The sequence below is a fragment of the Sinocyclocheilus grahami genome, unplaced genomic scaffold (genome assembly GCF_001515645.1).
Source record: "Sinocyclocheilus grahami isolate Dianchi unplaced genomic scaffold, SAMN03320097.WGS_v1.1 scaffold29.1, whole genome shotgun sequence".
NCBI lineage: Eukaryota > Metazoa > Chordata > Actinopteri > Cypriniformes > Cyprinidae > Sinocyclocheilus > Sinocyclocheilus grahami.
Window position 1 is genome coordinate 2,015,036 of NW_015505208.1, and position 10,853 is coordinate 2,025,888.

General features: G+C 34.9%; 1 protein-coding gene and 1 long non-coding RNA gene across 2 annotated transcripts in view; both read right to left on the minus strand.

The window, feature by feature from the left end:
- The window catches only part of LOC107570746 (uncharacterized), a 27,445-nt gene extending 19,656 nt beyond the window's left edge, over nucleotides 1-7,789 (minus strand). The window contains exons 1-2 of the long non-coding RNA XR_001607085.1: nucleotides 7,608-7,789; nucleotides 6,626-6,686 (exon numbers count right to left, since the gene is read on the minus strand). This is a non-coding gene — a long non-coding RNA (uncharacterized lncRNA). The remainder of the gene's footprint in view (nucleotides 1-6,625; nucleotides 6,687-7,607) is intronic.
- The window catches only part of LOC107570680 (uncharacterized protein C1orf127-like), a 145,514-nt gene that overhangs the window by 89,356 nt on the left and 45,305 nt on the right, over nucleotides 1-10,853 (minus strand). The gene's annotated exons all lie outside the window — the stretch shown is intronic.

Genomic DNA, 10,853 nt, shown 5'->3' on the forward strand with positions numbered 1-10,853 from the left:
AAAAAAAAAGGAGGAAAACACACACACACACAAACATATATATATATATATATATATATATATATATATAGTGTGTGTGTGTTTATGCAAAAGAATAATGAGTAAATGAAAAATTATGACAAAGTAGTAGTAGTAGTAATAATAATAATTATTATTATTATAATTATCAGTGGTGTTTTAAAATGAGGAGGCCGTTTTATATATAAATATATATTTATATATAAATATGACATAAAGAGAATTAATATAATCCTATTTTGTATTTTATTAATATGATTTTTTGTCATTTAATATTTTTAATACTAATTATACATTTCATAGAGTTTTTATGCATTTTTATATTTATTCCAAAATAATAACTAAAGGCAGTAACAATCTGAACCATATTCTCATATACAGTTTACAATAAGGTTTCATTAGTTAACATTAGTTAACTACTTTAGCTAACATGAACTAAGAATAAACAATAGCCTACTTCTACAGCATTTATTAATCTTAGTTCATATTAATTTCAACATTTACTGAATTATTATTAAAATCAAAAGTTGTGTTTGTTAACATTAGTTTGTGCACTGTGAACTAACATGAACTAACAATGAACAACTGTATTTGTATTAACTAATGTAAACAAAGATTAATAAATACGTGAATGCTCACTAAAAAAACTGACGCAGTCATCACGTTTTCAGATTCAGATAGAGTTTTATTTTGACGTGACACAAAGTAGTGGTATCCAAGCAGGAGAGTTGTTTACTTACTTTATAATTAGTCAATAACGCCATCATTTTCTTTATTCAGAACGAGAGCTCGCACGAAAACAAGAGGCGGGATTTATCACACGATCCAATCACATCCAACCTTAACCGACCATATCCAATTATAGCGCGACGGAGGCATTGCCTCCTCTCACGTGACTTTCTCCCATTCATCTCAATGAGCCTCCAGAAAAGTCATGGCACGCTTTGGGGTCTCTGTAGAAAGTCAATGGACCGATGGGAGGCAAGCCTCCGCTCTAACTTCACCTGCGGGTGTCGCTGTTGGACAGTGTTAATTTATAAAAACGAGTGACTTTTAGACTTTTAATATCACATTTAGTCATATTTGCGCGGTTTTATTTTTGTAATATAGATTATTTTCTCATCCAACTTTTTGAGGAGACACTGCCTCCCTTGCCTCTTCGGAGGAAACGCCCCTGATAATTATTATTATTATTATTACTACTACTACAACTACTACTAATAAATATGAAATTATTTACTCACTATCATATCTTTCTGGGAAAAAAGGAAATGGAAAAAAATAGAAAAATATCCAGCACTTTTTAAAAATAAACTTATAAATTGCTATTTTGCTTACTTTAATAAAAACAAAAAAAAAGCCTCTTCGGAGGAAACGCCCCTGATAATTATTATTATTATTATTACTACTACTACAACTACTACTAATAAATATGTAATTATTTACTCACTATCATATCTTTCTGGGAAAAAAGGAAATGGAAAAAAATAGAAAAATATCCAGCACTTTTTAAAAATAAACTTATAAATTGCTATTTTGCTTACTTTAATAAAAACAAAAAAAATTTATGTTTGCATTTAAAGGAGGAAGAAAAAGATGGCACACCACAGCTCCAAACAAAAGTAGCAAAATATTTATAGCATGGTGTATATACTTATAATTTTTTTGTTGTTGTTGTTTTTCACCCTGATTGTTTTTTTTATCTGCTATATCTGCATACTTTACTACAAAAACAAAAAACTTCCGTAAGTGCCAAGATTTTTTAAATACTTGCATACAATACTACAAAATATTTCTGTATAGGTTACACAGCATGTTTTCTTTTTCCTTGATTCACAAAGTGAGCCATGACCACCAGTGCAGTATGCGACAGCTCTGCAAAACTCAGTACCAAAGGGAGTTCACCCAAAAATTTTAATTCAGTCATCATTTACTCACCCCCACATTTACTCACTCTTAATATCTCACTCTTTACTCACTCTTCATTTTTGGGTGGACTATCCCTTTAAATATAAGAGATTTAAGTGGTACTTTGCATAAGTCTCAGATCAGTTCAGCTTGAGGTGAATCTCAGCGGTACTTCAGGTTTTACTAAATAAGTTTGAGCTTTTTTTCTCTTCAGTAATTGAAAGACTTCGCTGTTCTGCGAGGGGCTCTCAGAATCAGCCTAGCAGGATTTAATTTGTTCTTACTGCCCCTAGTGGAGAACAACCGATCTCATGTGCTCAGTGCAAAAAGAAGACTTTTTTAACATCCATTCAAAAGAAGATTAAAGTGGGGAGTTCAAGTAAAATTAATCAACCTGCAGTTTCGCTAGAATCTCACTCGAAGTTTAGCCTGTGAGTGCTGGGAATTCACTTATGAGATAAGATTCATACTTGACTAATACTCCTGAAGACATTTTTATTGACCGAGTCATTTTAAAAGACAAAAAAAAAAAAAAAAAAAAAAAAAAAAAAAAAAAAAAAAAAAAAAAAGATTTCACATACATTAAAACAAAGTTATCGTAACGGGGTGATAACCCTCTCATGATGATATGCTTCTCTCATCCCTCTAGATTGTTGAACACAAAATCAGTTTTCATTTGTTTTCACTTCCTCCCGTTGCCTTCTACCGTGCACCAAAACGGACGACTTAAAAGAGGCAATTAACAGATATCACAAACAACTCGTTTAGCAGACGGCAGCACAGATGAATCAAAGGCTAAACAAACCCCTACGGGCATTAAAGGCAAAAACAACAAAAAGAAAAAAACCTGTTGCTGTGACATTTTGTTCCTCTCACCTCAACGCGCACCAGTCACAATGGACTGCTTTGCAGAGGTTCTGTGCTCGGATCACCATGGCGATGGCTCTCTTCCTCCCAGGCTGCCCCATGGGGCGATGAGAGTAGGTTGCCATACAAACCCCAACAAGGACCGGGGAGGGGTTGAGACTACAGGGAGCGCTGGAACAGGAAAGAAGCTCCTGCAGGACTGGACCGATACCGTATCGCCAACCAGCGCTCCCAGAGGTTTAGCATTTTCCATCTCTCTGCCAGAAAATAACAGTGGCACAAACACAGGCAATTATGGGGCCAAGGGCTGCATTTCATTCATAACCTTCGAAAGGGCAGAAAATAGAACAAACGGTGAGACTCAGAACATCTGTTTGGGGGTAAATCATCTTTAGGTGACAGAGGGAAACTGAGAAAACGCAACTGTGAAACAGACAAAGGCCAACAGATCTGCTTAACAGATCTGACTGTGTTGCATTTGTTCATTTAGCTGCTGCATATTCACAATGAGCTTTTATCTGCTTTAGACTGATTATAATATTTAAGCATCGCATGATGAGTATAATATCTTAAGGGTCTACAAATAGATCAGCGAGACGTCCAAACCTGGAGCATTCAAAACAAGACAGGCAGATGATGCACTAAACTCACCAGTAAGCTAAACACAGCTTTGTCCATGCAATCATGTAATCCTCTCAGAACTGTAATAAATACCTGACAGCAAACAAGTACACACTGCAAACATAAGTACTGGTTTAATACTGTAGAGTGCAGTATTAACAAATGTGTGCAGAAACTGCTCTTATGCACAATAAAAAAAAATAAATTCAACATGATCCAAATTATTTTGACTCTAAAGGTGCATGTTTGTGGTTTGGAAGGTGTTTTATTTATTTTATTTGATTTGTGTTGTTGTTTTTTCAGTAAGGAGTAACCCTTATATGTTGGACTGTATTAGTCAGAAATGATCTTTTTTACAAAAAGTTGCAATATTTTCCCGTGGAACAGATTATAAAAACAGAGGTTTTTTTACATTCATGAAGCTATTTTTAAAACCAAATAAAAACACTGTAAGTGCCATCCTTTAATGTAAAATGTCTTCATTTAATTAGCTAGAATATTTACATCTTTTTTAAAAATATAGTACCAATATTTTCCCACCGAAATAGATATTTAGTTTTTTTTACATTCATGAAGCCAGTTTTTTCTAACTAAACAAAAACACTGTATGTGCCATACTTTAATGTAAAATGCCTTAATTTAATCAATTACATTAGAATAATTATCTACAATAATCCTCATATATTTCTGACCCCAACTGCAATATTATCAAACTCAATGTAGTCAGGTTGATTCAGTGTAATTAACATTTGATAAAATATAATACAATATAATATTTTACATAATACCTTTTTTATAAATATTTTTTATTACAAGTTAATTTATAGGTTCACAGCTAAAGCCCAAGTTACCAGACAAAACATTTTTAGAGTGAAGAAAGCATCAGTTCATGCACTTCTAGCATCTAGGAGGGCTCTGGAAGTGCTGCTGGGGGTACAGCTCATTCTGTGTCCCAGTGCAACCAGCAGGGAGGGGTGTGCATGTGCTTTTGTCCCCAGTAACCTTGGCCAGTGTTAGGATTACCTTGCATTTACACTCACTGCTGCTTCTTTCCTTAAGACTTATTAAGAATGATAATGAGCTCGGAAAGGGGCAGCATGTCCCTTTCTCTGTCTTGTTAGCGCTCTCTCTCTCTCTCTCTTACTCACCCCCACCCCCAACCGTTTCTCTCGCTCGCCTCCTCCTGCATTGAAAGGACCCAGGACAAATTACCAAAAAGGCCATTTTCATCTATGAAGTGAAGGCTTAAATCGATACTTATTCCATGCCTTCAAAATCAAGCCTATATTACTGTTGTCAGTGTGATTTGTTTATTTTTGCTCAAGTATATGCATGCTCTTTCTGTCAAGGGGAAATGCTCAGGATGCAATTCACCTTGAACCTTAATTATATTAGATTTCCCTACTGGTTGATCAAGCATGCAAAGAGGACATTTCCAGTGCACTAAAACAAAAATAATAATGACTATTAAACAAACATGTGGCCTATGCACGCCTGCGTGTTGAGAACGGAAATTTTTACAAGGATCACAATAGTGTGAATACAGATACCAAATCATTACAGCGAGCAATTTACAAAGTGGTGGTGTAAAAAAGCAATTGAATTACATCTCGAGAGCTGTCAAGCATAGCGCAGAATCATGAATGTACATTTTAACACAAGGGTTACGGGTTCAAAGCCAAGGTCAGAGAGACAAAGAAAACAGGTCTCAGGTAGCACCAGCTCCTTGACACTTGCAGTAAATCAGCAAAACCTCAAATATATATTTGATGTTGACTAAAGCAAGTTAAAGGAATAGTTTACAGAAAAACATTTTAATTTGCTGAAAATATACTCACACTCAGGTCATCCAAGATGTAGATGAGTTTGTTTCTTCATCTGAATAGATTTGGAGAAATTTTGCATTACATCACTTGCCCAGCAGTGAATGAGTGCCATCAGAATGAGAGTCCAAACAACTGACCAAAAAAAATAAAATTTCCACCCAACTTCAGTCCATCAATTAAGGTCTTGTGAAGTGAAAAGCTGCTGGAAACAAAGCTCATTTCAAAATACAAGTCCTCTATCCATAATATTGCTTTCAACAGTGAAAAAGTTTTGTCTAAATCAGGAGAGAAATATGCACAGACCATTCTAAACAAATACGTTGGTGGATTTAGATGTGAAAGGGCAACATGGGATGGAATTTTTCACTGGAGGAAGTGTTATTATGGATTATGGACTCGTATTTTGGCCAGAAGTGATGTTTAAAGTTAAACATCTTAATGATGAATTTATTACAAACATGCAGTTTTTCGCTCACAATACTTTAACTGATGAACTGGAGTCATGTGGATTACATGTGGATTATTGTGATGTTTTTATCAGCTGTTTGGACTCTCATTCTGACGGCACCCATTCACTGCAGAGGATCTACATTTCTCTACTAATTTACATCTGTTCTGACAAAGAAACAAACTAATCTACATCTTGGACGGCCTAAGGCTTAGTAAATTTTCATTTCTGGTTGAACTATACCTTTGAAGGCATCACAAAAACTACACTAAAATGCTCTCTCTACTACTTACGTGCATAATGTACAATCACCATTTACAGCATACACTCCAGCACAACTTATCAGTGGTCAAAAGTTAAAGTACAAACAGCAGAGATGGAGATGGAGATGAAGAAGTGAGGAAGAGAATATTCAAGGCAGATGGATCCTGAGACTGATCAACACCTGTAAAACTGCTCTGACAGTTGGAGCTGGACGGCTGTCCAGATGGAAGCACGTCTCCGGGCACGAGCCACATGCCCCCACATTCCACAGACACGTTGTAGATCAACACTGTGAGACGGGCCCCCAAGCAAAGCTTGTACCTGACAATTTCCACATTAATAACCAATTACAAGCAACCTGTGAAGATTTTGAATGTATTCAGTGCTTTTCAAAAAGCTTTAATAATTTGACTTCTTAAGCTTTTTATAATACACTGAATTAATTCATTATTGTAATCATCAGACACAGAGCCTTGTCATTCGAATGAGACCCAGACGCACAAAAAAGGCCGTCCTCACACATTAATTACTTATTAAATATGAATAATTTTTCATAACGATGCCAAAACCATAATGTATGACACGCAAACACACAGACAGTGGGCACACATCACACACGAAACGCTCAGGGCACAAAAACACTTGCATTCTAAACATCAAGGTTTCTGTTTACCTTCTCTTGGATATCACAGGCATTTTAAACACGAGATGCTTCCCCTCAGCTGATTGGCTTACTGGAGACAGGGAGGGAGAAAGAAAAGAGAGTAATTAATTACTTACGTGAACCATTGCATGAGAAAGACAATAAACCTGCCTGGTCTTTTTATCAGCTGTTTGGACTCTCATTCTGACGGCACCCATTCACTGCAGAGGATCTACATTTCTCTACTAATTTACATCTGTTCTGACAAAGAAACAAACTAATCTACATCTTGGACGGCCTAAGGCTTAGTAAATTTTCATTTCTGGTTGAACTATACCTTTGAAGGCATCACAAAAACTACACTAAAATGCTCTCTCTACTACTTACGTGCATAATGTACAATCACCATTTACAGCATACACTCCAGCACAACTTATCAGTGGTCAAAAGTTAAAGTACAAACAGCAGAGATGGAGATGGAGATGAAGAAGTGAGGAAGAGAATATTCAAGGCAGATGGATCCTGAGACTGATCAACACCTGTAAAACTGCTCTGACAGTTGGAGCTGGACGGCTGTCCAGATGGAAGCACGTCTCCGGGCACGAGCCACATGCCCCCACATTCCACAGACACGTTGTAGATCAACACTGTGAGACGGGCCCCCAAGCAAAGCTTGTACCTGACAATTTCCACATTAATAACCAATTACAAGCAACCTGTGAAGATTTTGAATGTATTCAGTGCTTTTCAAAAAGCTTTAATAATTTGACTTCTTAAGCTTTTTATAATACACTGAATTAATTCATTATTGTAATCATCAGACACAGAGCCTTGTCATTCGAATGAGACCCAGACCGCGTTCTATTCAAAACATGAGCTTTTTATTAGAAACGCAAGCGTTGGATTAAACACAAGCGATCTATTGCATCGTAAACACCTGGTCGTCTTTAAACTCACTGGAGTCATAAACAAATAGTGAGATCTGTAGCTCATCCAAAAACAACAGTCTTACCTGTAACGTTACTTCCTGGCTTTTCCGCGACTTTCCAACTTTAGAGCAAATGTTGTGTATGACAAGGGAGCATGCGTGATCAAAGTTGCCTCATTTTTTCATTTTTTTTCTAGTGTTGTTATTATTGGATTTTCCTATTTCTAACATAGGGTGGGTCGCTCGGAAGATCTGCCCTGGAGAACCGCTTCAGAGTGGGAAGAGGAATCCTTAATTGAATATCTCAGTTAGCACAGTAAGTGAGCTGGAAAACACGGAACGGATTCTACATATCCGCCCTGTCGGGTTAATTGAACTGTGGTATTGATTTGAGCTGCACTGCAGTGAATGATATGGGACATTTTATTCTGTTCATTCATATGACATTGTTGGGGTGTTTTGTGGTCACCTTCTGGATTCACAATTCTATTGACACTTGCTTAAATAAAACGTCTTCCGCCTTGAAAATAAGCGTTCCTCTGTTGTACTATATGTAAGTTATTTCAGTGCATATATAACGGTTTTACAAAAAAAAAAATCAAGTGGAATTTTCGCTGATTAAATAATTTTTTTTAATAAGATATATATTTTTAACATATGGAGACATTTTACAAAATATGACAATTACTTTTATTATCATTAATCATTTTTATCAAAACTATTTTTTGCATAATAGAGAACCATGAAGGTCATAACACAAAATAAACTCAAGGGACAAAAAGAGCTGTGATAATGTATTTCAAACCTGAACTTCTCCTTATCTAAATTCTGCACTCTTGTGAATTATTGACAAACAGATTATTGCTAATTAGCAGTTTTGTGATGTGCCCTGCTTGACATAAAAAAAAGAATAAGGGGTAATCAATAGTATAGTCAACTAGCAAGGTAATGCTCTGAGATCTTGCAAAACCAACTTTTGCAAACACTTTGCAACTTCAATCAACATCAATAATATATATGTAAAAAATACTTTTAGTCCTTTTAATTCAAAGTTTCAAGTTGAATTCATTGTTTCAATGTTATACTTTATTACACTTTATATATATATATATATATATATATATACATACATAATAATAAAATAATACCAATTATTTTATCAACATTGTCCAGCATTTTTTAGAAGTGGCTTTACTTTAAATCATTTTTAAATGACAATATAAGGATAACCTTTCACGTTTTTAGCTATTAAAGTGGAATAAAATTATATTTCATATCTGCCGCTTGATAAATATTGAAAGACATGTTCATAGTTCAAATCCCCATCCTATTATTGCCTGTGGGATACTGTTACAAACGGTACATATTTAATGATGAAATAGCCCCACAAGCCCACAATGTTCAGAGGTAAAGCTCATGTTCTGCGGTTCAGACTGTTGGGTTCATCACTTTTAAATGGTTGGTTTGAACATCATGTTACACAAAATAACTTCTCTGAGGTAGTAATGCAAGAACTATGAAAGGGACATGCAGAAAAATGGGGCACACACAGTATAGCCTTGTGATTGATAAAGCTTCATATTATTAGTCGCTTTGCAACTTAATGTGAAGCTTTCTTTAAAAAAAAATTCATTTCTCTATTTTAAAAGCGAATGAGATGGTTCCAAAATTCTTGCCCTTCAGTCGATTCCCCTGATGGTGCACTACTGGGATACAGAATAATTATGTAGTAAGAAAGAGCAAAAATCAATACATTATTCTGCAGATCACTTGATTCAGTAATGACTAGTACAATTATTGCCATCCATTGATTCATTAGAGCGGCTTTCAAGGGCAGACCCAACAAACCCTTAGCCTTCTGACTTCTTCTCTAGTGCCATCACTAATTATGAAACATTAAAAGCTAATCGCAATGTAGGACAAGGTTAGAAGAGCCACACTGGTGGAACCACTTAAAGCAGTTTGTTTCCTTCTGTCCACATATTTGGTTAAATTTTTCTTTCAAGTCACCGGTCATCGGCATTAGAAGGCGGAAAACAACACAGGTATGCAAACGGGAACTTCCAGCAGCAACATTTTTAGCATGACATAAACAAGAATATTTTGTCATCAAAAAGGGCAGGTAAAATGCATTTCTGTTAGGTGTCTGTTGCTGCCTAACTGGAATGGGTGTATGAATAATTGGAACAAAGAGAATACTTTTAGTACATTCCATGCAAACCAAACTACGCAAACAATTGCACAAACAGACAAGAACAATAGAAATTGACAAACTGATGAATATCACTCCTAACGTCTGCATTGACAAAGTGATAAAGCACTGTCCATATGGCCCATGTAAGCATTTTTAATGTGAGGACACCTTTGCCCTACGCAAGCAGAAAGCATTGACACTGGATTCGGTGGCTATAATCACCTCTAACATAATGAGCTTTAACACGTTGTCTCCTCTCAATCACATTGCATGAATAATACACCAAAAGAAGACAAAAGCTTAAAATATTAGGTGTTTGTTGCAACTTAAATGGGAGTGACAGATATGAACGGTGGAAGCAAATCTCAGGCCGTATGTTGCTCTGTCACCATTCACACAGACAAAATAAACAGAGCTGAGATAAAATGGTTTCATTTTGACCACAAATTAAGATGAGGGTTTAAGCACCATACGGGTCATAATATGTTTTTTTATATTATGCATATATAAATACAAACACATGCATGTATATATTTAAGATAAATATGTTGTTTATATATTAAATAATAATAATTAATCACGATTAATCGCATCCAAAGTAAACGTTTGTGTTTACATAATGTGTGTGCATTGTGTATATTTATTCTGTATATATACATGCACACACATGCATGTATATATTTAAGAAGAATATGTTATTTTTATATATAAAATATTTGTATATAATCTCTAAATACATAATACATATAAACAGTACACAAACATATATTATGTAAACACATTTTGGATTTTTGGATGCGATTAATCATGATTAATCGTTTAACAGCACTTAGATACTATATAGATATAGTGTGTGTATATATATATATATATACACACACACTATATCTATATAGTATCTATCTATTTATATATGCAGTACCTCTCTCTCTCTCTATATATATATATATATAAATAAATATGTGTGTGTGAACGTTAAATGGATACTGTACGCATTTTTTACAAATTAAATTATATACACACACACACACACTTTAAAAAAAAATAAAGAAATACATTTGTAAAAATTAAGTAAAAACACATTTACATAAATTTCTTTATTTCTTTACCATACAAAATTTTTTTTTTAAACAAAT